Raw genomic sequence first — 25,208 nt, 5'->3', positions numbered from 1 at the left:
CTCAATGTCACACTGTATGGATTATCCTAATCGATTTAATTAGGCTCTTATATGAGAAACTTTGTTTCCAATGTTTGCTATTATAAACAATACTATTACTTAAATCTTGGGATGTATAGATAAATTCGCAAATTTATTCCAGAGCACACTTCCAGAGGGGCTGAAGGACTGATGGAAGTTTCCATCAAGAAAGATAACTGAGGGGATCAGGGTAGCCTTACACTAAATGTAGAGTCATTCTTCTTACAGCAGTGTAAATGCTTTGCCCTCTTAATCCCCTTGTCCCAATCTTCCAAAAAGTTCTCTACACTCACGAATGTTTCATTTGCATGGGTTACATTTTTGTTTTGTGGAAAAAAAAATAGTTCAGAGTGTAAATCTGGAATGATATGGTGGATAAAAGAGACAGGAAACATAGAAACCTAGACACAGGCTGGAGGAAGAGTAACCATTAAGAACTCAAGCTACCTGGATTTCACTGACATTTGAAAAGTGTTTCCTCCTTCCACAAGGTGGGTATCAAGATTCAAGGCAATCTTATCTAGGTCTCAAGGAAGACAAGGTGGCCCCAGCTGACATCTGGGTTACATATTTAATGCCCAAACATCCAAGGAGGGGGGAAACAGTCAAGCTAACTCTTTTGATTTCATGTAAACAAAATAACCAATTGATGGACTGATTGCTTCACTTGTTTTGGATTTCTATATACACAACCACATGCCAGTGATCAAAAATAAATCATCTTCAAATTGAGAACAATACACAGGACTGTGTTATATTGTTCATAGCAATCTATGTTATAAAGAAAAATGTATCTACTACAGTCATTCTTACTTCACATTTTTGTAAGGTACCAAAAAGAACATTAATTATAGGCAAATAATTGTCACTTACCCGGAATATAAATAGCCTCCTTCATAATTATGACTTCTTTGCTTTTCTTCCTTCTCTCAGTAGTGTGGTACTTTATTATTCATTCTTATCTCCACAATAGGGTAAGCTGATAAAGAAGAAGAGAAACCCATATCAATATTTTCAGCTGTCCAACTAAGTGTTTAAGGGCCATACCAATACTTTTATTAAATAAATTAAGGATTTCCATATTTTTACTCATGTTTTCATTTAATTTCTTAAAAACAAAGAGTGTTTCAGCTATCAGAAATGAGCCAATTATTATCTATTCCCCTAAATAATTTAGAAAGACATTCAATAGCATCTACTTGTCTCTGATTATAAAAGTAATTACATATCCATTGCAGAAACTATAAATATATACAACAAAAACGGGCTGGTTCCCTCTGCTTATTTGTAGTGTCTGTATTTCTATACTATTTTGGAAAATTGAGTCAATAAATCGCATGGATGTTAAGCTAAAATGTGGATTATCAAAGTAAATTATAAAATCTACTCCTGTAAATATCCTTCAATAATTATTATAAATCTAGAATTATATAGCTATAATCCTATCCAAAATCACAAAAGAGACTAATCTTCCTCTCAATTTTTTCTAATTCCTATGGTTTCGATTATCATCTATTCAAAACATGTATCTAATCTAGATTCCTCTTCTGAATTGCAAATCTGCATATCCAACTGCCTGCAATAAATACCCATTTAGAGTTCCCAGGCATACCTCAAGGTCAACAAGTTCAAACCACCTTAAGAAAGCTTTTTAACCTGACATCGATTTTTCCTTCAATGTTTCTCATCTTAGTTAAAGGCAGTACCATCTACACCTCAATTGATAAAGCAAAATATCTTCTCTCCTTTTCTTAGTTCTCCGTATCCAATCATTAAGGCTTGTTTAATTTGCCTCCTAAATATTTCTTGGCTCATTTTACTTCTTGCCATCCTCACTGTTTCTAGCCTAACTAAAATCACTACTTCTTTCACCTGGGTGACGCAGTCCACGTGAATGGCGCCCCTGGAGTTGTAGAGTAGGCAACATTTGGAGTCCTTCTAGCCTCATCTTTTATCATCTTCCTCTCAAACTCTACTCTGTAGCATATTAAACATCTTTTGTCTCCTTAAATATTTCATACTCTCTTACCTTGGAGAGGTATATATAGCATAGCATATATACACATAGCATATATGTGTATTATGTATATGTTCATATATGCTATATGTATATATATATATATACACACACATCATACATATATATTATTTGCTCTGAGATACTTTTTATCATCACCTCTGCGATCAACATGATGGCTGAGCTGGGTGTCCCACAATATAGTCCCAAAATATCTGTTACTTTCTAATCAGAGCACTTAATACTTTTATTATAATTACTCATTTGCCTGATTATGCCCTCTGGTGGCATCAAGGATGTGTATTTTTTATTACGATGTTTTCAATATCCAGCACAACTACCAGAGTAGACACTGGAAATATTTCCTAAATGGAAGAATTAATGAATCAATAAGTAAATGCTAATGTTTCAAGCAAAAATATGATAACACAAGGGTCATGACGTTATTCAAACCAAGAATTATGGTGAAGTAGGAGATGTTTGTAGATAGAGTTAATGTCATTATTATTATTCCATCTGTAAGGTAAAATGTAGTGCTTATTCTTCATTTCCAAAAGCTGAGAATTATTATTATTATTTACATCTTTATTGGAGTATAATTGCTTTACAATGGTGTGTTAGTTTCTGCTTTATAACAAAGTGAATCAGTTATACATATACATATGTTCCCATATTTCTGCTCTCTTGCGTCTCCCTCCCTCCCACCCTCCCTATCCCACCCCTCCAGGCAGTCACAAAGCACTGAGCCAATCTCCCTGTGCTATGCGGCTGCTTCCCACTACATATCTACCTTATGTTTGGGAGTGTATATATGTCCATGCCTCTCTCTCACTTTGTCACAGCTTACCCTTCCCCCTCCCCATATCCTCAAGTCCATTCTCTAGTAGATCTGCGTGTTTATTCCTGTCTTACCCCTAGGTTCTTCATGATATATTTTTTTCTTAAATTCCATATATATGTGTTAGCATACGGTATTTGTCTTTCTCTTTCTGACCTACTTCACTCTGTATGACAGACTCTAGGTCTATCCACCTCATTACAAATAGCTCAATTTCGTTTCTTTTTATGGCGGAGTAATATTCCATTGTATATATGTGCCACGTGTTCTTTATCCATTCATCCAACGACGGACACTTAGGTTGTTTCCATCTCCGGGCTATTGTAAATAGAGCTGCAATGAACATTTTGGTACATGACTCTTTAAATTATGGTTTTCTCAGGGTATATGCCCAGTAGTGGGATTGCTGGGTCATATGGTAGTACTATTTGTAGTTTTCTAAGGAACCTCCATACTGTTCTCCACAGTGGCTGTATCAATTTACATTCCCACCAACAGTGCAATAGGGTTCCCTTTTCTCCACACCCTCTCCAGCATTTATTGTCTCTAGATTTTTTGATGATGGCCATTCTGACTGGTGTGAGATGATATCCCATTGTAGTTTTGATTTGCATTTCTCTAATGATTAATGATGTTGAACATTCTTTCATGTGTTTGTTGGCAGTCTGTATATCTTCTTTGGAGAAATGTCTATTTAGGTCTTCTGCCCATTTTTGGATTGGGTTGTTTGTTTTTTGTTATTGAGCTGCATGAGCTGCTTATAAATTTAGGAGATTAATCCTTTGTCAGTTGCTTCATTTGCAAATTTTTTCTCCCATTCTGAGGGTTGTCTTTTGGTCTTGTTTATGTTTTCCTTTGCTGTGCAAAAGCTTTGAAGATTCAGTAGGTCCCATTTGTTTATTTTTGTTTTTATTTCCATTTCTCTAGGAGGTGGGTGAAAACGGATCTTGCTGTGATTTATGTCATAGAGTGTTATGCCTATGTTTTCCTCTAAGTTTGATAGTTTCTGGCCTTACATTTAGGTCTTTGGTCCACTTTGAGCTTATTTTTGTGTATGGTGTTAGGGAGTGATCTAATCTCATACTTTTACATGTACCTGTCAAATTTTCCCAGCACCACTTATTGAAGAGGCTGTCCTTTCTCCACTGTACACTCCTGCCTCCTTTATCAAAGATAAGGTGTCCATATGTGCATGGGTTTATCTCTGGGCTTTCTATCCTGTTCCATTAATCTATATTTCTGTTTTTGTGCCACTACCATACTGTCTTGATTACTGTAGCTTTGTAGTATAGTCTGAAGTAAGGGAACCTGATTCCTCCAGCTCCGTTTTTCGTTCTCAAGATTGCTTTGGCTATTCGGGGTCTCTTGCGTTTCCATACAAATTGTGAAATTTTTTGTTCTATTTCTGTGAAAAATGCCAGTGGTAGTTTGATAGGGATTGCATTGAATCTGTAGATTGCTTTGGGTAGTAGAGTCATTTTCACAATGTTGATTCTTCCAATCCAAGAACATGGTATATCTCTCCATCTGTTTGTATCATCTTTAATTTCTTTCATCAGTGTCTTATAATTTTCTGCATACAGGTCTTTTGTCTCCTTAGGTAGGTTTATTCCTAGATATTTTATTCTTTTTCTTGCAATGGTAAATGGGAGTGTTTTCTTGATTTCACTTTCACATTTTTCATCATTAGTGTATAGGAATGCCAGAGATTTCTGTGCATTAATTTTGTATCCTGCTACTTTATCAAATTCATTGATTAGCTCTAGTAGTTTTCTGGTAGCATCTTTACAATTCTCTATGTATAGTATCATGTCATCTGCAAACAGTGACAGCTTTACTTCTCCTTTTCCAATTTGGATTCCTTTTATTTTCTGTTCTTCTCTGATTGCTGTGGCTAAAACTTCCAAAACTATGTTGATTAAGAGTGGTGAGAGTGGGCAACCTTGTCTTGTTCCTGATCTTAGTGGAAATGGTTTCAGTTTTTCACCATTGAGGACGATGTTTGCTGTGGGTTTGTCATATATGGCCTTTATTATGTTGAGGAAAGTTCCCTCTATGCCGACTTTCTACAGGGTTTTTATCATAAATGGGTGTTGAGTTTTGTCAAAAGCTTTCTCTGCATCTATTGAGATGATCATATGTTTTTTCTCCTTCAATTTGTTAATATGGTGTATCACATTGATTGATTTGCGTATATTGAAGAATCCTTGCATTCCTGGAATAAAACCCACTTGATCATGGTGTACGATCCTTTTAATGTGCTGTTGGATTCTGTTTGCTAGTATTTTGTTGAGGATTTTTGCATCTATGTTCATCAGTGATATTGGCCTGTAGTTTTCTTTCTTTGTGACATCCTTGTCTGGTTTTGGTATCAGGGTGATGGTGGCCTCGTAGAATGAGTTTGGGAGTGTTCCTCCCTCTGCTATATTTTGAAAGAGTTTGAGAAGGATAGGTGTTAGCTCTTCTCTAAATGTTTGATTGAATTCGTCTGTGAAGCCATCTGATCCTGGGCTTTTGTTTGTTGGAAGATTTTTAATCACAGTTTCAATTTCAGTGCTTGTGATTGGTCTGTTCATATTTTCTATTTCTTCCTGATTCAGTCTTGGCAGGTTGTGCATTTCTAAGAATTTGTCCATTTCTTCCAGATTGTCCATGTTATTGGCATAGAGTTGCTTGTAGTAATCTCTCATGATCTTTTGTATTTCTGCAGTGTCAGTTGTTACTCCTCCTTTTTCATTTCTAATTCTATTGATTTGAGTCTTCTCCCTTTTTTTCTTGATGAGTCTGGCTAATGGTTTATCAATTTTGTTTATCTTCTCAAAGAACCATATTTTAGTTTTATTGATCTTTGCTATTGTTTCCTTCATTTCTTTTTCATTTATTTCTGATCTGATTTTTATAATTTCTTTCCTTCTGCTAACTTTGAGGTCTTTTTGTTCTTCTTTCTCTAATTGTTTTAGGTGCAAGGTTAGGTTATTTATTCGAGATGTTTCCTGTTTCCTAAGATAGGATTGTATTGCTATAAACTTCCCTCTTAGAACTGCTTTTGCTGCATCCCATAGATTTTGGGTCGTCGTGTCTCCATTGTCATTTGTCTCTAGGTATTTTTTGATTTCCTCTTTGATTTCTTAGTGATCACTTCGTTATTAAGTAGTGTATTGTTTAGCCTCCATGTGTTTGTATTTTTTACAGATCTTTTCCTGTAATTGATATCTAGTCTCATAGCATTGTGGTCAGAAAATATACTTGATACAATTTCAATTTTCTTAAATTTACCAAGGCTTGATTTGTGACCCAAGATATGATCTATCCTGGAGAATGTTCCATGAGCACTTGAGAAAAATGTGTATTCTGTTGTTTTTGGATGGAATGTCCTATAAATATCAATTAAGTCCTTCTTGTTTAATGTATCATTTAAAGCTTGTGTTTTCTTATTTATTTTCATTTTGGATGATCTGTCCATTGGTAAAAGTGGGGTGTTAAAGTCCCCTACTATGAATGTGTTACTGTCTATTTCCCCTTTTATGGCTGTTAGTATTTGCCTTATGTATTGAGGTGCTCCTATGTTGGGTGCATAAATATTTACAATTGTTATATCTTCTTCTTGAATTGATCCCTTGATCATTATGTAGTGTCCTTCTTTGTCTCTTCTAGTATTTTTTAGTTTAAAGTCTATTTTGTCTGATATGAGAATTGCTACTCCAGCTTTCTTTTGGTTTCCATTTGCATGAAATATCTTTTTCCCTCCCCTCTCTTTCAGTCTGTATGTGTCTCTAGGTCTCAAGTGGGTCTCTTGTAGACAGCAAATATATGGGTCTTGTTTTTGTATCTATTCAGCCAATCTGTTTCTTTTGGTGGGAGCATTTAGTCCATTTACATTTAAGGTAATTATCGATATGTATGTTCCTATTCCCATTTTCCTAATTGTTTTGGGTTCGTTATTGTAGGTCTTTTCCTTCTCTTGTGTTTCTTGCCTAGAGTAGTTCCTTTAGCATTTGTTGTAAAGCTGGTTTGGTGGTGCTGAACTCTCCTAGCTTTTGCTTGTCTGTAGAGGTTTTAATTTCTCCATCAAATCTGAATGAGATCCTTGCTGCATAGAGTAATCTTGGTTGCAGCTTTTTCTCCTTCACCACTTTAAATATGTCCTGTCAGTCCCTTCTGGCTTGCAGAGTTTCTGCTGAAAGATCAGCTGTTAACCTTATGGGGATTCCCTTGTGTGTTATTTGTTGTTTTTCCCTTGCTGCTTTTAATATGCTTTCTTTGTATTTAATTTTTGACAATTTGATTAATATGTGTCTTGGCATATTTCTTCTTGGACTTATCCTGTATGGGACTCTCTGTGCTTCCTGGACTTGATTAAATATTTCCTTTCCCATATTAGGGCAGTTTTCAACTATAATCTCTTCAAATATTTTCTCAGTCCCTTTCTTTTTCTCTTCTTCTTCTGGAACCCCTATAATTCGAATATTGGTGCGTTTAATGTTGTCCCAGAGGTCTCTGAGACTGTCCTCAGTTCTTTTCATTCTTTTTTCTTTATTCTGCTCTGCAGTAGTTATTTTCACTCTTTTATCTTCCAGGTCACTTATCCGTTCTTATGCCTCAGTTATTCTGCTATTGATTCCATCTACAGTATTTTTAATTTCATTTATTGCATTGTTCATCATTGTTTGTTTCATCTTTAGTTCTTCTAGGTCCTTGTTAAATGTTTCTTGCATTTTGTCTATTCTATTTCCAAGATTTTGGATCATCTTTACTATCATTATTCTGAATTCTTTTTCATGTAGACTGCCTATTTCCTCTTCATTTGTTAGGTCTGGTGGGTTTTTATCTTGCTCCTTCATCTGCTGTGTGTTTTTCTGTCTTCTCATTTTGTTTATCTTACTGTGTTTGGGGTCTCCTTTTTGCAGGCTGCAGGTTCGTAGTTCCCGTTGTTTTTGATGTCTGTCCCCAGTGGCTAAGGTTGGTTCAGTGGGTTGTGTAGGCTTCCTGGTGGAGGGGACTGGTGCCTGTGTTCTGGTGGATGAGGCTGGATCTTGTCTTTCTGGTGGGTAGGTCCACGTCTGATGGTGTGTTTTGGCGTGTCTGTGGACTTATTATGATTCTAGGCAGCCTCTCTGTTAATGTGTGGGGTTGTGTTCCTGTCTTGCTAGTTCTTTGGCATAGGATGTCCAGCAGTGTAGCTTGCTGGTCGTTGAGTGAAGCTGGGTGCTGGTTTTGAGATGGAGATCTCTGGGAGATATTCGCCGTTTGATATTATGTGGAGCTGGGAGGTCTCTTGTGGACCAGTGTCCTGAAGTTGGCTCTCCCCCCTCGGAGGCACAGCACTGACTCCTGGCTGCAGCAACAAGAGCCTTTCATCTACACAGCTCAGAATAAAAGGGAGGAAAAAGTAAAAGAAAGAATTAGTTGAAGTAGAAAGAAAGAAAGAAAGAAGGGAGGGAGGGAGGTAGGAAGGAGGGAAGGAAGGAAAAAAAGAAAGAAAGAAGATAAAGTAAAATAAAATAAAGTAAGATAAAATATAATAAAGTTATTAAAATAAAAAAATTATTATTAAGAGAAAAAAAAAAAAAAAAAACGGACGGCTAGAACCCTAGGACAAATGGTGGAAGCAAAGCTATACAGACAAAATCTCACACAGAAGCATACACATACACACTCACAAAAAGAGGAAAAGGGGAAAAAATCATACATCTTGCTCTCAAAGTCCACCTCCTTAATTTGGGATGATTCGTTGTCTATTCATGTATTCCACAGATGCAGGTACATCAAGTTGATTGTGGAGCTTTAATCCGCTGCTTCTGAGGCTGCTGGGAGAGATTTCCCTTTCTCTTCTTTGTTCTCACAGTTCCCAGGGGCTCAGCTTTGGATTTGGCCCCGCCTCTGCGTGTAGGTCGCCAGAGGGCCTCTGTTCTTCGCTCAGACAGGACGTGGTTAAAGGAGCCGCTGATTCGGGGGCTCTGGCTCACTCAGGCCTGGGGGACGGAGGGGCACGGAGTGCGGGGTGAGCCTGCGGCGGCAGAGGCCAGCGTGACGTTGCACCAGCCTGAGGCGCACCGTGCGTTCTCCCGAGGTTGTTGTCCCTGGATCCCGGGACCCTGGCAGTGGCGGGCTGTACGGGCTCCCCAGAAGGGGGGTGTGGATAGTGACCTGTGCTCGCACACAGGCTTCATGGTGGCGACAGCAGCAGCCTTAGCGTCTCATGCCTGTCTCTGGGGTCCGCGCTTTTAGCGGCGGCTCGCGCCCGCCTCGAGCTCCTTTAAGCAGCGCTCTTAATACCCTCGCCTCGCGCACCAGGAAACAAAGAGGGAAGAAAAAGTCTCTTGCCTCTTCGGCAGGTCCAGACTTTTCCCCGGACTCCCTCCCGGCTAGCCATGGTGCACTGATCCCCTGCAGGCTGTGTTCACGCAGCCAGCCCCAGTCCTCTCCCTGGGATCCGACCGAAGCCCCAGCCTCAGCTCCCAGCCCCACCCGCCCCGGCGGGTGAGCAGACAAGCCTCTGGAGCTGGTGAGTGCTGGTTGCCCCTGATCCTCTGTGCGGGAATCTCTCCGCTTTGCTCTCCACACCCTGTTGCTGTGCTCTCCTCGGCAGCTCCAAAGCTTCCCCCCTCCGCCACCCACAGTCTCCGCCAGCAAAGGGGCTTCCTAGTGTGTGGAAACCCTTCCTCCTTCACAGCTCCTTCCCACTGGTGCAGGTCCCGTCCCTATCCTTTTGTCTCTGTTTATTCTTTTTTCTTTTGCCCTACCCAGGTACGTGGGGAGTTTCTTGCCTTTCGGGAGGTCTGAGGTCTCCTGCCAGCGTTCAGTAGGTGTTCTGTAGGAGTTGTTCCATGTGTAGATGTATTTCTGGTGTATCTGTGGAGAGGAAGGTGATCTCCACATCTTACTCTTCCGCCATCTTCCCGGAAGCCTCCCAAAAGCTGAGAATTATTAACACTGCCTCTGTAAGCAGAAATGCTCAAGGAAAGGCTGGGATCCATGGTGTACCTTTTCCTAACTTCGCCATTTTAGACATGACAGCTCAACTCTAGCTGAACACAGCCAGACAACTCCCAACGATAAAACTAAAACCTTAAGTTGCCAGCAAGTTGTTTTCCAAAAGAATAATTATTAGGACAACAAAATCATGTAAATATGAAATGGAAAGCCGTGACAGGTCATCTAATCTCTCCTGTGAGAATTCTCTTAAATGTTGGCCTCAGTGCTCTTCAGGGTGAATTTTAAGTACAACCAGTGATGTAAATCCCACCTTTAACCTTGGGAGGCTGTTGTGCACACCAAAAGTTTCCGTTGCTTCTGCTTGGGTAAAATATTTTAAAATCTGCCTTTTCCTCAATGTGTGTATTTTACTCTAGCTCTCTTGTGCCTCTATCTTTCTAGGTTTTATAAATAAAAATAAGTGGTGATATAATCTTAGAGCAGTAATTTCCATTCAACTAAGTGTTCAGTTACAGGCAGCAAATGTACTCTTTTCATTTAAAGTAAACCTCATGGTGACAATAATTTTTTTCTATTCTAAGTTTAATGCGCTTTTATTTCATTCTATTGATGTTTAAAAATTGGAAGGGTAAAAAAGTCAGAATTTATCACTTCATTAGGTTAAATCTTAGGAAAATCTTCAGGTTCATTTGCTGTGATGGTAAAAATTTAATGGAATATTGTTTAATTAAATGAGCTGTCTGCTGGAGGTGGGAAATTTCGGGATTATATAGAATGTTATGAAACTTATTTTTGTTTATTTGTTTAACATTTTAATCTTATTTTTCCTTGAGAATCTTGCCAGTATTGGTCTCAGTACATTACCCTTTCATGTAATTAAACCTATCTTTGGTTCAATGGGTAAGACAATATTGGCTTTTTAAATGCAACATTTCCCAAACATTAGTCTTCTGTGTACCAATTACCTGAATTTTGGCATATTTTATACTACTGTACAATCTTTCACTGAATATTTTTCCTCTTTTTTTTTTTTTTTTTTTGCGGTACGTGGGCCTCTCACTGTTGTGGCCTCTCCCGCTGCAGAGCACAGGCTCCGGACGAGCAGGCTCAGCGGCTATGGCTCACGGGCCTAGCTGCTCCACGGCATGTGGGATCTTCCCAGACCAGGGCCTGAACCCGTGTCCCATGCATCGGCAGGCGGACTCTCAACCACTGCGCCACCAGGGAAGCCCTGAATATTTTTCTTGAGATAACGTACTTGTTTGAATTCAAATATATTTTAAGTAATATTTATGTCATTTAATCCCTTTTTCCCCTAATATAGGCAAATGCATACAATTTAAAACTTTATTGCATAACTTCTAAAATTATCTCGTAGCCCACAATTCGGAAAAGCTGTTCTGTCGTATTTCACTATAAATCTCGGGGAGAGGCTTCCACTGCCATGGAGGTGTTCCTCATGATCTGTTGCCACAAGACCACCATCTTCACGGATGTCAAGGAGCAGAGCAACGTGATCGAGCTCAAGTGGCTGCTGGAAGAGTAGCAGCTGTACAAGGACGACCAACTTCTGGACGACGGGAGGACATTGGGTGAGTGTAGCTTCAACAGCCGGAGAGCAAGGCCTCAGGCCGCAGCCACTGTGGAGCTAGCCTTCCGGGCAGATGAAGCATTTGAAGCCCTGTGCATTGAGCCTTTCTCCAGCCCACCTGAGCTGCCTGCTCTGTGTGATGAAGCCGCAGGACTCAGGAAGCAGTGCCAATCAACAAGCTGTGTAGTTGAAGAACCTTCCCCCACTCCTGTTCCCCCCATCTCCCTCCAATAAAAGCGATTTGGGTGTTAAAAATATATATATATATATATAATTTCCTTCTTCTTTCATAAAAGAATCTAACTTTCAGTGTTATTTTCTGATAGTCTCCTAGCAGTTTTAAAAAGTTGTATTGTGAATTTTTAAAAAAAACTAAAAAATAATCTGCATTGTGTATATTATGTTTTAAATATGTTATGCTGTTCTCCTATTACTATAAAAATCCATTTAATTTAAACAAGTATAGAGAAATCACAGGCATTATTTATAAAAATTAAAAGATTAGTTTTTTTCTTTGATACATTTCTAATAGAGATGCTACTGAACTTACTTTACTAAGGGGGTAAGACATAGTTAATAACATGTAAAATATTTAAAATATTCTGTTCTATTGATACTAGTTATTGCCTGAATATTATGCACTCCTACTTTTTTATATAACATTTTCAAAAGTCAACCTAAGTCAAACATAAATTCTAAATTAGATATTGATTCATATGAACTCATATTTTGATCTGATTGTTTTCTTTGGGTACTATATTGGGTACCTCTGAAAACACTTCTACTTCGAAATTATTGAGGAAAAATAGTCTTAAGCAACAAATAAATAGAGATTTACAAAACTTTGACCATTATGAAAACCTGCTGCAGTTATCCTCAGCTGGATTCATTGCCATTTATTATTTTTATGATCTTTCAGCCAGTTCCCAATCCATGTGACTCTGTTCTCATCCAAAACAATTATAATTAATTTGCAACTAAAAGTTCATGATCCACTGTTTCAAATGCTTCACTGAAGCCCAAATACATGACATCAGTTCCATCCTCTTCATCCAATTAGTTTTGCAACTCTATCAAACAGGCCTATCATCATGGTCTGGCATGATTTGTTCATTATGGACCATGGTGCTTAAGGTTCAAAATTCCATGTCTTCTAACTGCTTACAGATTTTCCTTCAATATTTTCTTCCTTACTTCACTCCATATTGATCTATTGCTTGGTTGTGTGTAAACATTTGTTTTACTCGGACATGTTTACAAAGAAGAAAAACTGAAGGAAAGTAACGTGTAGAATCACTTTAATTGCTCTTTGCAAACTACATAGCATTTAAGTGAGGTGCTTTGGGAGCTTTGGTCTTTTTTATATTTCCTTAATTTTACATAAAATCCTTTTCATGAGAATTACTAAGGAGTTCTGCATTATTAATTTGTGGGTACTTGCATTTTCAAAAGACTATGAAACTAGGCTAATTAGAGAAGAGTGTTTTGGCTCAGAGGGTTCACACAATAAAGCAATAGGTTCCATCATGACTTAAATAGAAAATGAGCTAATTGTAGGGTAGAGTGGAGTAAGGAAGAGCTAAGAATGTCTATATGAGGGATAAGATTAATTCATAATTTATAATATATAATTACAAATGTTTGAATTTTTATAAATATTTGAATGGCTGTAATATAAAACTAGTTGTAAAAGTAAAAACAACTTTAAGATTTCTTGGTACACCAACAGCCCATTCATGACAATTATGAGTAAAATCTGCAATAAGCAGTAGTTTAATGACATCAATTACCAATTGTATTGGCTCCAATTTCTATGATAGTTAAATTGTTTCATTATACGTGAATAATCCTCGAAAAGATTTGTTCTTTTAATGTAGAAAATTTGTTCCTTTAATATTCTTCCTAGAAAGCTGTTGACATTCACAATATAGCAACTGTTTTAACCTTCGAAATTACTAAAGTCTGAGAAATTGGACATTTCCATATTACATTTCCTTTCTGTTCAGGGTAATTGAAAAACATGTTTACGAAAAGTTATAATTTTTTTTTTTTTTTTTGCGGTACGCGGGCCTCTCACTGTTGTGGCCTCTCCCGTCGCGGAGCACAGGCTCCGGACGCGCAGGCTCAGCGGCCATGGCTCACGGACCCAGCCGCTCTGCGGCATGTGGGATCTTCCCGGACCGGGGCACGAACCCGTGTCCCCTGCATCGGCAGGCGGACTCTCAACCACTGCGCCACCAGGGAAGTCCCCAGCTCTTATTTTTTAAGTCTGATTAATATCTGATCAAATTCCAGGCTAGGGCTCGGCCACTAAAGGGCTTGGCACTTTGAAATTTAAGCAGGCATGTAAAATGGTCCTCTTGATTGCTCACGGGGGCAGGAGCTGTATGTTCACAGACAATCAAAGAAAAGGGAAAACATTTCATTTTTTTCCAATCAAATTGCTAATTTCTGGAAAATTTTGTGAAATTATAAATGAGAAACTGTAATAAACTTTTGTGAATTTAAGCACACATGATTTAAAGGCTAACTTGCCTGTGATATTGGAATAATGTAGAAGAAATTGAAAATAATGTTTTTAATAGAAAAATTATTTGTAACACTTTCTATTTGAAGGGTTGGATCCCCTTCAAATTTGCTTACTGATGATGTGTTTGTTTATTCCTTCAAGATTTAAATAAGAAACACATACCAAATCTCAAAATTTTCATCCTTATTTTCAACGCTTAATGATGAAAATTCTTTTTACTTGTTAAAGGATCTTCTAATTATTCTGATAAAGACACTTAATGATTAAGTATTTCCCACTGAAAGTATTAGTTTTTTTATGTTGTAGTCACATGAATGAGCACATCATATTAGCTACACGACAATACAATAAAAAAGAATGACAATGACAATCACTTGGGTAACACATTAGATCCTAATGCAGGTAAAATGGCCCTTCCCTGCCTTGTTCACCTCAATTTCATATACCTAGAAGCACTCAATCAATGTATCAATGTTTGTTCACTGAATACATTAAACTCAGAAAGCTTAAATTTTTACACTTTTTCCACTTAGAAGAAAATCTACATTTGCATTTAAATAATAGAAACCCTAGATTCACAGAAACAAAACAATCGCTGAATTAAGATATAAGTATGATTTAAATTCACTAGAAAAAATTTTAAATGGTTCCATATGGAAACTAAAAAGGCTAATATTAAAATAATGTTCTATCTCTTCTACTTCAAAGCACTTTTTATTATTTTAATTTAAATATTTATTTATATATAATTTATCTCAGGAAATATCCTCTGTTGGTTCAGTGATGACAGGGGAAATATCTAATTTGTTCTGTACAGAGTCCTTGGTTTCTAGAATAATACTTGATTTGAGACATAGAAAACCCTTAGTAAGTGTTTGCTGAATAAATTCATGCAACATCCAGCTTTCAAGCAGAGAAGCAGAAACAGGAGATCTGTTTTAAGAGATTTGTTGCAAGGAATTGGCTTATGCAGTTGTGGGGACTGGCTGGGCACCTCCAAAATCCACGGGGCAGGCTATCGGGAAAGGCAGGCTGGAAGTCTTGGTCAGGGTCAAATACTACTGTCCATAGGCAGAATTTCTTTTTCATCAGGGAAGCATCAGCTCTGCTCTTCAGGCATTTCAACTGATTGAATCAGACCCACTCAGGTTATGTAGGATAATTTCTCTTACCTAAATGCAACTAACTGATTATGGATCTTAATCACATCTAGAAAATACCTTCATAGAAACGTCTAGGTTAGTTTTTGGTTGAATAAAGGGGGACTGTAACTTAGCCAAGCTGACACAGCAAGAAGTCTTGCATAATTGGAATAGGCATTACCTTTTTTGGTAGTAGATAATCCATCCCTGAGAGTTAAAAAAAAAAAAAAAGTAGATTGGCCATCTTACAGGTACTATTTATTTGGCACTTATCACATGGTCTTAAGTTCATTTGATATTAAGCTTTTCATGTATATTGTCATTTACAATAATTTTAAGAATCCTGCTTTTTGTCCTCATTCTACAGAGGAGAAAATTGAGGTTAAAAAATGATTTAAAAATTTTCAAAGTTAACCAGCTGGTGAGGGTTGAACACTAAAATATACTACTGCCAAAGCCCTAACTCTTAAAAACTATTATCTGAGTATGGCGTTATTAAACAAAAATATGGTATATAGAGAAAGGGAAAAAAATGTTCAAGTGTGTCATTTTAGTAAAGAATTTCAATCTCACTGCAATATACTTGTTCCTACCTCCTACTCTCCATTGATGTGTTCATTTATGTCACTCCTCAACATTTCTGAGAAAGTGCTGAAAGGGAATATAGGATGCTTGAGATACTGATTATAAAGATATTTATTATCATTTGTGTCTTATTACAAGAGATATTTGGAAAGCCACTAAAATGCTTTTTGAGACCACAACAACAGTAGGAAAAACAAACTTTTCTTATGTGCAAAGATTATGCTAAAATTATTATTGATTTTTATCTAACTTTACTCAATGTCTGGGTCTAGTTTTTAGAAATGTTCATAACTGAAAAGTAGGAACAAGATTTTAGCTTTTTAGCATGTAATAAATTATTTCTCCATGCCAATTTTTTATTCTACTTTCTCTTATTCTACTTTACTGCTTAGTTTTCTTATGTACATAGCTAAGCCCCTAACTACCATTATGTACAAATCTTAAATATAGTCTGGTCTTCTAAATCATATAGAAATAATCAAAAGAGATCAAAATGAATTTACCTATATATAATCAAATGGGATTCTTATTTATTACAAATTTTAGTAAGTATTATCCAGCCTAAATTTACAAGAGTTGGGGCATTGATAGTGAATTTGATTTGTGAAATTCATAATGAATCTCAACCTGTTCGTTATTTTGCAAACCTAAAATTTATAATATCTTAAGAAATAAAGTTAGTAATCCAATTTTACCTTTTTCATGACAAAAACGAACCCTTTTTTATGATATTAAACATAATTAAACATAATTTTCTTTTATTTAATGTTAGTGCTACAATGCTAGCTGTAAGTTCTGTGACTGTCCAAAAGATAGGAATGGAAGAGAACTGTAGAAAAGTCCAAATACAGTACGAAAAGAAGAAAGTCTTCCCAAAAGAAAGAAAAATGAAAACAGATGCAGTGTCATCCTCCATTATGTTAGCTCGTGCATGGTTCTTGCTAAAGAACAGACATTCAGTCTGCTTTGAATTATTTGTCACTTGGCTTCTTTATATTTCCATGCCTTATTTTGCATTTTATTCACTATTCATTGTGTTACACAGTCTACATTGTACAAAAATAATGTTAATATATATTCTTACCAGGGATTGAGCTATGCACAGCCAAGTTTAGGACCATCACAAACCTTGATGTTTTAGACTTTGCAACCAAACTTGATTGTTTTGGGGTCTGAGTTCACTTGCTCTTGGCCCATCTGAATGTAAAAGTCCAATGAATTTGACTTTAAAAGGCTTATAAAATATTCAAAAAGCTTCTTGCACATTAGATAGCTCTTAAGATAGAACATTTTGATGAGTTTAGTGTAAATGAATCAGAAGCATATGGATTAAATTTACCTTAAAATACTCCTGGGTTTAAGAATTAAGAGAAAATGTGCTTGGCAAAACACATTTTGGGTTTTGCCTAACCCAGAACATTGGAAAAGCAGTTCAAGATGTTTGATGAACCCAAAACACGGCTGGGTTCACCCATCCCTAATCCCCTGTGGTAATAGCAAAGGACAGGCAGAGGCAGATTTTAGGTGCAGAAATCTAGTTCAGGTTTTTATCATGGTCGTCCCAAACTATTGGATAACTCAAGAATGCCTTACCTTGTCTAAATCAAATTTGTGCTATGTGCTTTAAACAACCTCTGTTTAAGGACTGTAGAATGTGTGTTTTATATGAAGGGTGTGGTTCTACATAATTATAGCAGCTTCTGTGTACCCACTCAACAAAAAAGAGAAATCATAAGGTTTATGCTTACCTAAAGCATATCAAGAGATGCAGAGACTTCAGTATTAATCTCAATGACTATTCATTTGAATTGAATAAGAAATTTATCAATTATTTCTACCTCTAAAATTAATTAGAATGTGCTAAAGAAGACTATGGGCTTCAAAAAGAAGCAACATGTACTATAGTCAATATTGTGAAATTTTATTTCCTTTTTCCAACTTGATTTTATTCCTATACAAGAAATGAGCAGCATATATGAGCAAGTCATTAAATTAGCAGAGTATAACTTTATACCAAAAGCAACCATTCATTTCTGATTTAGGGAACTGACTGAATTGCTTTACAGTTGAATTTATGACTAAATCTTTGTGAGGAAACAAATGTGGAAAAAAAAAGTTATTTATCTTCCATCGTCCTTCTTCTCTTCCAATAAACAAATAGCCAGGGAGAGACACAGATCACTGACCCACATTAATGCATATAAACAAATTCCTATGAATTGATGGCTCAGAGAATTTCAAATTACAGCATAAAATATTCATATTGTAATATCAAGTTCATCACGTAGGAATGCTGATGACCTCAATTAAGGTAGCGTGTTAAAGATAACATCTAAAGTGTAATCTAAATGTCAGTTTTTGTAACAGGTAATATATAAATTTAAGATATATTCTAGAACCCTAAATTAGTAAATACAAGTGATATTTTATCATACAAGTTGCAGGATTAAAAAGTGCTTTTCACAAAAAGAAAAATTATTATATTATGCAGTAATGATAGGCTATTTTCCACAACATGATAAGAAATTACTAAGAAGATATAAAGGTCTGTTTTTACATATCTTTATACAAAAAGGCTATATTTTAAAAACATGCTCTGCATGGCCGCTGGGCCTGCGCGTCCGGAGCCTGTGCTCCGCAACGGGAGAGGCCACAACGGTGAGAGGCCCGCATACCACAAAAAAAAAAAAAAAAAAAAAAAAAAAAAAAAAACCATGCTCTGTTTGTTTACCTACTCAAATAATAGATTACAAATAAGTAATTTTCATTTTTAAACAAAGAACTGGAAGGTAATTGATTCATAAAGTATTTATATAAAAATGTGTGAACATGGAGAATTTATTTTTAATAACAAAAAATAGAACTACAACACTTTAAATAATTAGTTTTCCATCAGCCTTAACTTTCTGAAACTGGGAAACTAAAACATAGTTTTATCATTGCTAAAGGAATGTCATCAATCTGCACTGAAGACCTATACTTTAATTCTAGGCCCTAAATCATAGCCTTTGGATTCTTATTTACCATACAATTAACTTGATTATTCCACAAATATTTACTGAGTACCTACTATGGGCAAGACACCCATAGGGAATGGCACAGAAAAATGTAAAAGAAGACAAAAATTGTATTGCCTAACAGTGTAACAATGGGTGCTATTAGGAATCATTTAATTTATGGTGAGTTTATTTTGTTTAAAAAGATAAGGACATGTAGAACAAAGTTTTAATCAACTTGAATTAAATGTGATTTTTGTATCATATAGAGACAATTGCACAAATGCTATGCATAAGATATTATAGTGTGTGTATGAATAAATAATACAAATAAGTATAGAATGCTTAATGTTGCATAACAGAGCAGCCCTGGGGCAGGGACTAGGTCTTAACAGAAGGTAATTTCAAAGTTGTCTGTGAGGAAGATTATCAATTATCTTAAAAAAATCTTTGGCTACTGATGAAAATTACAAGGAATATAGCCTGCTTCCAGCTAAGTTGATAGAGATAAATAGAAAATATTAGCCATCTAGATGTGTGTTCCAAGGACTACATGTAGCCAAATTACCAGGAGAATTTGCTAACAAGAGCAGTTTTCTGATAGTGGAACTTCTGGAGCAAGACCCATCCATCCTAATTGTTAACAAGATTTTCAAATGATTCTTAAGCACATTAACTTTTAAAAACCACTCTTCTAAGTTCTATCAGGAATCTTTTTGGAAAGATGACAGGGAGAGCTTTGGCAGGTAGCCAGTGAGCAGATATCTAAGAGCACTACTCTCTTATGCTATATAAAGATACTCTAATGCAAATAACAGTGATTTGTAAGGTTTGGGGAACATACATTTTGCCATATGTATATTTCATACTAGAGCCATTTACTAGCTATATATTGACATTTACTATAAATAGATGGTTTAATTGTATTTATAAACCAGATATGGTGTTTCTATCTTGTTACTTTCATATGTCAGCTTTGTACAAGTCCTAACATGGCTACACACCTAGCATTTGACAGCACCTTTTATTGGGAAACTAGGGAAAAAGTGAAAGAACTCAGATAGGAAAGTATATTCCCCAGATTACTGACACATGAGGCTAATGTTATCAAACACTTTAAAAAGTTTCCCATCAAAAATGATTATTTTCTATTTTTCTAGTTCTAATTTTCTAGTTTGGGTTATGTTTCAGTTATATGGAAAATATATTCATAGGGAAAGGTATTCTTTAACTATCTCAGATAAACTAGATATAACTGAGATTATGTTTTCATTTTACTTCTTTTTTATTTCTTTATAGATCCAGTAATAAAATTAAAAATTAAAAATTAGTAAAACAATTTGGGGAAAATGAAACAGAATAAAGTACACCATACCAACAGCTATCACATATGTAAATGCAGGTACAACAAGTAAGTAGAAATACTAAGAGATATATGAAGTTGATAGATCAGGGAATTGAAGGGGCAGAAACACAGAGCCTCCCCTAAGTACCTGTCCTACTCAGATCACCTTCACTTTTAGCATTTTCTGCTTAGAAAAAGAGTGGTCTTCAGGCATTAATGCACTCAATTTCCCCTCCTCATAGTTTCACCACAACATACACGTTTAACCTTACAATTTTTACCTTTTTTCCTCTGATCTGAGAGAGAGGTGACCCTGCTGTCTAAGGCTATCATTATACTTCTCTTCCTCCTCTCCTGAGTTTGTCTCACTTCATACATGCCTCTTAAGGCACCTCCTTAAATCATTCTTCTATTCACAGTCAAGGTTGTAGCAAAAATCTTGACATTCACCTTCATTTAGTTATTGCCCATTCTTTCTTCTTCAACTCACTTGTAATTGAATTCCACCTCTACCGTGCCACTAAAATTACTCTTATTAATGTAACGAATGGTTAACCCCAATGGAAGATTTTTTTTTAATCTATGTGAATCTTTAATTCTAATTCATTAATTTTACTTTTGAAAAATGTCAAATTATAAAATTTTATGGTTATAATTTAGCTGATCACTATTAGTTTGGGGAAAATGCAGCTCTCCATTTCTTTCTAACATGAAGACTTCCCCAGTTATTTTAAACTAAAGTTTTAAGGGACACTATTACCTGTACAGTGCAAAACCACAGCATGCATGTATACCAGGGACAAAAATGCTTCTAGAGACAGACAACAGTCCCACGCATTGAAGTATCATCAATACAACCACAAAGTAACAGCAGTAGAGTCTGTCCATATACCATATCTTAGCACATTGGTCCCACTGACATGTTAGACTCTAGCTTGCATAGCAACGGACTATCCAAGACCTGTAAATTGCCACTTGCTTTTATAGATTAATAATTTTGAAAAACTTTCACAAAACTGATCAGCTTCTTGGTGTTTTGTCGGTTTGGCAGTAACTATGTTTTTTGACTTTATATGAGTTTTAACAAAATTTACATAGGTACTTTAGCAATCAGAGCAGATGAGATAAAAATGTATTTTTAAATGATTACAAGAGTTAACTGTTTTACAGAGTTGCAATCTCCCTGTTGTATCAAAATAAAGAAGAAAATGGCCAGCACTCTGCATATGAGTCATCATTCTTGGTCAGTCATGAGCCATAAGCAAATGATTGCTTCAAACTGTTCTCTGGAAACAGAGAAAATCATTTTTAAATGACTATACATACATTATAACAAATGTTCTGGCTTTCCAGAGATAGACACTGAAGAGACAGCAGTCTATTAAAAAAAGTAATAATACTCAATTATCCAAGACTTTATTTTTACCATCTTTGACCTATTTTGACCCTTTAAGTCTCTCATTCTTCCTCCTGCTGTTTATATATAGGTGAATAGCTGTATCTTGATATGCGGAGTGAGAATACATGTAAGTTTAATATGAATATGACAATTAGTGCTATGTGATAATGAATGAAAAATATTTAACTTTATGATCTATGGTTCATTATATTATTATACAGTATATTAATCTTATATAATATTAATGCTAATTATTATTATTAATTATTTATTATTCATAAATGTCTTTTTCAGATTTTCATGTACCATGAAGGGTCCTTTTAGCCTACTTCTCTTTCAGATTCTGGCAGACTATATAATAGTGCTAGCAACAATAATCATAGTATTTATTATTATTATTAATATCTCTGGCCAGTTATTAGGATTACATTTTAAAATGAAAATTATAACAATAATAAAGTAGCTAATAAGTAATAAATTACTGAGCACTCAGTAAGTGCCAAGTACTGTTTTATGCTCTTTATATGCATTATCTCATTTAATAATCTGGAGCCTGAAGTATAATACATTATTATTAATATCCCCATTTTTAGGTCAGGAAATGGAGGTACGGAGAGATAAAGCACATCGTCTAGGATCAAAGGGGTAGTAAATGGCAGAGCAGGATTTGAGCTGACACAGTCTCTTTCTGGAGCATGCACTCTTAAAGAACATCCAATGAAAATGAGAATTTCATGCCATGTCATGTCAAGTACCGTACATAGAAAAAGATCTTTATGACACCATTTAAATACCATGTTATGCGTTCAGTATTTGCAAACAAAGAAAAGGGAGAGAATGACTGTCTCCAAGGGGAACAAAAATGAGATGGCTTGGCTTTATGGATGTAGAGAGACCTCTGAGCCTCTGAAGAAGGAAGAGGAATTTTTTAGGACAAAGTGAGGAAGCACATTCCAAGCAAAGGGAAGAACAATGTAAAAGGCATTGAAGTGAGAGAGGGCCCTGCACTTTCAAGACCCTCAAAATTCCGCAGAACATAAACTTCTCAGAGAGGAGAAGAGAGATGGTAGGCAGAGGCCAGATCATCGGGGATCTTACATGCAATACGAAGGAGGTTGTGCTTCCTAAAGGCAATTGTCATTGCCGGGTTTTGAAAAAGGAAGTGATATGAAATAATTTGCCCTTTAGGAAAATCATTCTGACAGGAAGTTTGAGGGTTGAGTTGAGGGATATAAGAGGAGACAGGAAAATGAATTAGGAAACACTTCCAATAATTCAGGCAAAAAAAAAAAGATGATGAAATTATATAGTGATGACAGGGATGAAAAAGAAAGGATCGGTTCAAAAAATTTGAGAGGTAGAATAAAATGTGGTCTGAGGGTGGGGTAAGAGAGAATAGAGTCAAAATAACTCAAAATGTTCTGCTTGATTAAGTAACACAAGGAAAGACTTAGGGGTGAGAACTAAGAATGTTGCCATCATGGAGAAGAAAGAGAAGGCATTCTCTGAAGTTCTGAAAAGGAGCTGTGAGCCAGTGAGGCTGACTTGGATCAATATAAAAAGTGACATCATAAACCCCAACCTTGTGATGTGTTTGTGCCTTACTTCCGAAGACTTTTGAAGACTGATTGCTATTCATTATGAAAATTTATTTTAATAAACTATACATCCTGTTCTTCATATTAGAGGTGAACATAAGTCAAATTTCCCAAGGAACAAAATTTTACTCAACCAAGGAAATCGTAGTTGTAAGTGATTAATAATTTTGCTGCCTTCAACTTTAAATCAATTTATCTTTGAAACTAAAGGGCTTCCACACTAAAATTCTAACTATCATTGGAAGATATTAGAGATTGAGCGTAATTTAATTGTTTGGGAGAACATATTACAGACTAGCTTCAGATTAACAAGCATCATCCTTTATCTTAGTCCTGCTGTATGGAGTACCAGGCTCCCTTGACCAAAGTGTTCTTTTCATCACTACCTGACAACCTCTGGCACAAGTAACCCTGTATCCCGTCTGCCTCCGTCCAACTTCACAACACAAAACAGTGTATTTATCACGCTCAGGGCCACTCATGTGTGTATCACGGCTGTAGGAAGCTATAGCTGCCAATAAAAAGTCCATGGATCTAAATGGACAGCATTTGGCATTAACAGGATTACAAATTAGAGATGTGATGTGGAAACCCCAAGTGTCTTTAGAAACAGGAAAAATCAACATGTATCATACAGTGGTTAAGCAAGCTAAGAGCATGGCTCTAGAGTCAGAATGCCTGGTTTCAGTGACCAGCTCTGCTAACACAGTGGTGTGACCCAAGCATGTCGCCCAAGCCTCTACTCTCAGCTCCTCACTAAAGAAATTGAGTTGTTGCAAAGATGAAAAATAATGATATATGTAAAGCATGTAGCATGGTACATGGCATATAGTAAGAGCTTAACAAATAAGACACACTAAAATTATTATTATCACTATTATTGTGATTGGCCAGAGAGCCCTGACTGTACCTTTTTTTTTTTTTTGTACGCGGGCCTCTCACTGTTGTGGCCTCTCCCGTTGCGGAGCACAGGCTCCGGACGCGCAGGCTCAGTGGCTATGGCTCACGGGCCCAGCCGCTCCACGGCATGTGGGATCTTCCCAGACCGGGGCACGAACCCGTGTCCCCTGCATCAGCAGGCGGACTCTCAACCGCTGTGCCACCAGGGAAGCCCTGTACCATTTTTTTACATTGAATCTAATGACATCTTCCACTTCTGCACACCTGGAAGTCAAATGACTGTCCTTCCTTTTCAGAAATCTGCCTTTATCTCTAATCGCAGTCAGGACTAATAGGCCTGGTGGGCACATAGTCCAAGCGGGCCCTTCTGGGCTGAGCTCCCTGAGATGTGAACCTCCACACTCCTGTAGGTCCTAGTTTCATTTTACGTCCTTTACATGCTTTCACCATGTCACCTCTTATAGTCAGCCCTGATTTTTAAGGTTTTAGGTTTAGATTTTAAGTTTAAGGACTGAAGATTTTAAGATTTAGACTTTTAGGTTTAGATTTTAGGTTTTAGGATTTAAGATTTTTAAAGGTTAAGAATAGCCTTACATTTGGAACCGGATGAGCTATCTTCCAGACAGACTGAAGAAATCCTAAGAAAAACTGATTCAGTACTATCTGGACTGTGCTATCAAATAGTAGCTTTAGCAAGCCTAAAGAAAAAAAATAATTTGGTCTTAGTGCTCTGTTACACATATTTGGGGCAAAGGAAAGTACATTGCTATGGAAGTTTTCAAGATATTAAAAATGAGATAAAAACAAATGAGAGGAAAACAGAAATTCAGTTCATGGACCTGAAATCACTATAAGTGAAATATAGAATCAATAGCTACTCTAATCTCAAATGATGAAAAAACAATCCTGACCTCTTAATATTACTCTTTAAAACTCTCCCTCCTTGATCCTCTTATGGCAGTTTTAACCTCTTTGATCATTAAATATATTATATTATATTATTTATTGTATTATATCATACTATATTATTATTTTCAGTTTATTTATTTATTCAACAAATATTGATTAAACACTATAATCCAGGTGTTGCATGACATGCTGGATATAAAACAATTACAATAGGAGAAGATGTGTCCTTGCACATTTCAAAGTATAGTCGAGGAACTAGATATTAAATAAAGATGCAGTTGCTCTGAAACAATAGAGATGGGCACACTGAGACTGTCTGACTGGAAGGATGTAGTTTTTACTGTAGAGTTAGGGAAAGCTTACCTGAAGACATGACATTCAAACAGAAACCTGAACGTTTT

At 36.3% G+C, this 25,208-nt stretch overlaps 1 long non-coding RNA gene and 1 pseudogene across 1 annotated transcript in view; one reads left to right on the top strand and one right to left on the bottom strand.

Moving 5' to 3' along the window:
• Positions 1 to 900: 900 nt before the first annotated feature.
• Positions 901 to 25,208, bottom strand: part of LOC114893338 — a 196,541-nt gene continuing 172,233 nt past the window's right edge. Inside the window, exon 4 of the long non-coding RNA XR_003792864.1 lies at positions 901 to 1,000. This is a non-coding gene — a long non-coding RNA (uncharacterized LOC114893338). The remainder of the gene's footprint in view (positions 1,001 to 25,208) is intronic.
• LOC114893336 lies at positions 11,257 to 11,590 on the top strand (annotated as a pseudogene).

The sequence above is a fragment of the Monodon monoceros genome, unplaced genomic scaffold (assembly GCF_005190385.1).
Source record: "Monodon monoceros isolate NGI ecotype Baffin Bay Population unplaced genomic scaffold, NGI_Narwhal_1 Super_Scaffold_12, whole genome shotgun sequence".
NCBI lineage: Eukaryota > Metazoa > Chordata > Mammalia > Artiodactyla > Monodontidae > Monodon > Monodon monoceros.
Note: the sequence above shows the minus strand (reverse complement) of the source record. Positions and strands in the feature narration are given on the sequence as shown.